The sequence below is a fragment of the Pteronotus mesoamericanus genome, unplaced genomic scaffold (genome assembly GCF_021234165.1).
Source record: "Pteronotus mesoamericanus isolate MK-2021 breed Mesoamerican mustached bat unplaced genomic scaffold, CSHL_Meso_final scaffold_12, whole genome shotgun sequence".
In the NCBI taxonomy this organism is placed as follows: domain Eukaryota; kingdom Metazoa; phylum Chordata; class Mammalia; order Chiroptera; family Mormoopidae; genus Pteronotus; species Pteronotus mesoamericanus.
Window position 1 is genome coordinate 4,466,088 of NW_026555303.1, and position 4,872 is coordinate 4,470,959.

Consider the following 4,872-nt stretch of genomic DNA (forward strand, 5'->3'; position numbering starts at 1 on the left):
TGGCCCTTTCAACAGGTATTTGCATCTCTAGCCATCCATCTCTGGTAGAGAGCAACCCTATAGCTTTTTGCAGCTGGTTGTTATCTGTGGGCTTTTTGGGCACTCGTGCTGTAGGCTGGAGATCCCCGTGTATTGATCAGACCCCATTCTTCACAGGGAATCTAATTGGTCATTTAAATATCCCTCTGATGTTGTTGCCGTTGGTGCCCAGCCCTCCTTCTTGCCTCTCTATCATACTCCTTACAAGTTAGGTTGGGCTAAAGCTGATTCTTCTGTTTGTCCATGGTTTTAAGGCTCCTCTCTGGCTATTGTTTAGTTGTTTTCCAGGTGATTTCTCCACAATTTAGCTGTAATTCCAGGTTGGTCCTGGAAGGAGGTCACTGTGACTTGCACTCATTCCTCCACCATCTTGAAGTGAGAAAGAAAATTTTCAAATAAACAAACAAACCCTATACCTATAAGAACTGGAGGAACAACAACAGAAACAAAAAAAAATATCCCAGATAAAGTAGAAGAAGGAAATAATTCAAGATCAGAGCAGAATTAAATGACCTAGAGACTAGAAGAACAACTCAAAACATTAATAAATCCTGGAGCCGATTCTTTGAAAATATAAACAAAATCAACAAGTGTTTTACCAGGCTCATCAAGAAAAAAAAGAGAAATGACCCAAGTAAATGAAATCAGAGGTGAAAGAGGACAAAAAAACAACCAATATCAGAGAAATACAAAGAATTGCAAGAAATTACTATGAAAAACTATATACCAAGAAATTTGACAAATGGGTGAAATGGGCAAATTTATAGGGACTTATAGTCTTCTAAAACTGGATCTGGAAGAAACAGAAAGCATGAATAGACCAATAACAATTAGTGAAATTGGAGCAGTAATCAAAAAATCCCCAAAACACAAAAGCCTTGTGCCAGATATTTTCACAATCAAACTTAACCAAACATTTCAGGAAGAGGTAACCTCTGTCCTTCTCAAACTATTCCAAAAATTCAAGAAGAGGGAAGACTCACAAACTCTTTCTATGAGGCCAGCATCATCCTAATCCTAAAACCAGATATAGATACAACCAAGAAAGAAACTACAGGCCAATATTGCTGATTAACATAGACATTAAAATCCTCAACAAAATATTGGCAAACCATATCCAGCAGTACAATAAAAAGATCCTCCACCATGATTAAGTGGGATTCATCCCAGAGATGCATGGATGGTTCAATATTCATGAATCAATGAATGTAAAACATCGCATAAAAAAAGTAAAGACAAAAACCTTGTGATCATATCAATAGATGTGGAAAGAGTATTTGATAAGGTACAGCACCAATTTATGATAAAAACACTCAGCAAAATGAGACTAAAGGGGGCAAACCTCAATATAATAAAAAGCCATATATGAAAAACCTACAGTCAATATCATACTCAATGGGCAAAAGCTAAAATCTTTCCTACTAAGATTGGGAACATGACAAGGATGTCTTCTTTCACCACTTCTATTCAACATGGTATTGGAAGTCTTAGCCACAGTGATCAGACAAGAAAAATAAATAAAAGGCATCCAAACTGGAAAGGAGGAAGTAAAACTTTCTTTGTTTTCAGATGTCCTGATAGTGTACAAGGAAAACCTAATATACTCCACCAAAAAACTCCTCAACCTCATAAGTGAATTTGGCCAAACAGCAGGATACAAAGTCAATATTCAGAAATCAAAGGCATTTTTGTACACCAGCAATGAAATAGAAGGAGCAGAAATCATGAAAAAAAAAAAAAAAAACCTTTGCTACAGCAAGAAGAAAAATAAAGTACCTAGGAATAAACTTATCCAATGAGGTAAAAGACCTGTACACAGAAAACCATACAACACTGAAGAAAAATATTAAAGAAGACACAAATAAATGGAAGCATATAACATATTCATGGATTGGAAGAATTAACATCATCAAAATGTCCATACTATTCAAAGTCATTTAGAGATTCAATGCAAATTGGTATTAAAATACCAATGACATATTTCACAGACATAAAACAAACATTTCAAAAATTTTTATGGAAACTTAGATGACCCCAAATAGCTGCAGGTATTTTGGAAAAAAAAAAAAAAAGAAAGTAGGAGGGATCACAATACCAGAAATCACACTATATTACAAGACCACTGTTATCAAGAAAGTCTGGTACTTGCATAAGAACAGACAGATAGATCAATGGAACAGAATAGAGAGCCCAGAAGTAAACCCATGTCTCTATGGTCAATTGATATTTGGCAAAGGGGGAAGATGAGAAAATTAAGTAAAAATAGCCTCTTCAACAAATGGTGTTTGGAAAGCTAGACAGCTACATTTAAAATGTTGAAATTTTACCACCAACTTGCACCATACACAAAAATAAACTCAACCTTTCCATCTGGCTGCAGCCATGAGGGAAGGAATTATGGGTGCTTACAAGTACATCCAGGAGCTATGGAGGAAGAAGCAGTACGATGTGAAGTGCTTCTTTCTCAGGGTGCACTGTTGGCAGTACTGCTAGCTCTCTGCACTCCACAGAGACCCCTACCTCACCAGACCCAATAAAGCACACAGGCTGGGATACAAGGCCATGCAAGGTAATGTCATATATTGGATTCTTTTGTGCCATAGTGGTCCCAAGCACTCTGTTCCTAAGGGTGCGACCTATGGCAAGCCTGTCCATCATGGTGTTAACCAACTGAAGTTTGCCCAAAGCCTTCCATTTCTTGCTGGGATGTGAGCTGGGTGCCACTGTGGAGCTCTGTGAGTCCTGAATTCTTACTGGGTTGGGGAAGAGTCCACACACAAATTCTTTGATATTATCCTCAGTGATCCATTCCATAAGGCTATCAGAAGGAATCCTGACACACAATGGATCACCAAACCAGTCCACAAGCACAGGGAGATGATAGGGCTGATATATGTGAGCCACAAGAGCAGTGGCCTTGGAAAGGACCACAAGTTCCAGCACACTATTAGTGGTTCTCGCTGTGCAGCTTGGAGAAGGTGCAATACTCTCCAGCTCCACTGTTACCACTAATATGTGTCAGATTTTTTTAAAGTATTATGTAATAAACAATTTAGGACAGTCAAAAAATAAACTCAAGATGGATAAAAGACTTACATATAAGTCGCGACACCCTAAAAGTCCTAGAGGAGAACATCAGCAGGAAACCCTCAGATATCCCATGCAGCAATATTTTTACCAATATGTCCCCTAGAGCAAGGGACATAAAGGGAAGAATAAACAAATGAGACTGCATCAAAATAAGAAGCTTCTGCACAGCTAAATAAACACCAGCAAAATGAAAATAGTACCAACTGTATGGGAAAATATATTTGCCAATGATGCATCAGATAGGGGTTTGAACTCCAAAATATATAAAGAACTCACACAACTCTACTCCAGCAAGACAAACAATCCAATTAAAAAATGAGCAAAGGACCTGTACAGACACTTCTCCAAGGAGGACATACACATGAACCATAGGCATATGAAGGGATGCTCATCACCACTAGCCATCAGAGAAATGTAAATTAAAACCATAATGAGATACCACCTCACACCGGTCAGAATGGCCACCACAAATAAATCAACAAACAACGGGTGCTGGCGAGGCTGTGGAGAAAAGGGAACACTAGTACACTCACTGTTGGTGGGAATGCAGACTGGTGCAGCCACTGTGGAAAACAGTGTGGGATTTCCTCAAAAAACTAAAAATGGAACTGCTTTTTGACCCAGCGATTCCACTGCTGGGCTTATACCCTAAGAATCCCAAAACACCAATTCAAAAGAACCTGTGCACCCCAATGTTCATAGCAGCACCATTTACAGTAGCCAAGTATTGGAAGCAACCTAAATGACCATCAGTAGATGAGTGTATAAAAAAATTATGGTACCTTTAAATAATGGAATAGTATGCAGCAGAAAGAAAGAAAGAGCTACTACTTTTCATGGCAGCATGAATGGAACTGGAGAGCATTATGCTAAGTGAAAAAAGCCAGGGTGCGAAAGACAAATACATATGATCTCACCTATAAGTGGAACCTAATCAGCAAAGCAAACAGGCAAGGAAAATATGACCAGCAACATTGAAAGAAAGAAGAAACCTACAGGAATAGGAGGGAGGAAGTGACAGGGTTAGTGGGGAGGGGAAGGGGAAGGGTCAGAACAAGGAACAGGTGGGAAGGACACATGATGAAGCCAAAGTAGAGAAGAACTGAGGAGGGGTGGGGGTGGGTGGGTGTAGGTGAAAACAGGTAAATGGAGACAAATGTATTTAATTTTTTTAAAAAATACATTCTGAAAAAAATATATTATTTATTTATTTTTAGACATAGAGGAAGGGAGGGAGGAAGAGTTGAAGAGAAACATCAATTTGTGGTTGCCTCTCACACACACCCTACTGGGCCCTCCACCCAGGCATGTGCCCTTACTGGGAATTGAACTGGTGACCCTTTGATTCGCAGGCCTTCACTCAATCCACTGAGCCACACCAGCCAGGGCCCAAAATTTTTTGTAGGCTTATAAGTTCATTAATGTCATCATCATATCCAGGTAGTGGTAGGAGAGATTATTTTGTTAATATGATTTAAGTCATCTCTGTAAAATGTTACATTTATAATTATGACAAATGTCAAACTTGTTGAATTGATTTTATTTTTGTATTAACTATTGGAAATGACAGCTACAGTTTAAAAATAACTTTAAGGACATAAATAAATTGACTGGCTCATGTAACTAGAGTATCTTGCCAGGAGTATCTTGTTTTAAGAGTAGCTAAAATAGAACTTCAGAAATTATTATCAAGTCTCAGTTTCTTCCAGTTACTCAGATGTACTTTCCTTTGCAGAGACCAAA

The 4,872-nt window shown here is 38.4% G+C and overlaps 1 pseudogene; it reads left to right on the forward strand.

The window, feature by feature from the left end:
- Nucleotides 1-2,436: 2,436 nt before the first annotated feature.
- Nucleotides 2,437-3,051, forward strand: LOC129082158 (60S ribosomal protein L15-like; annotated as a pseudogene).
- Nucleotides 3,052-4,872: the final 1,821 nt, after the last annotated feature.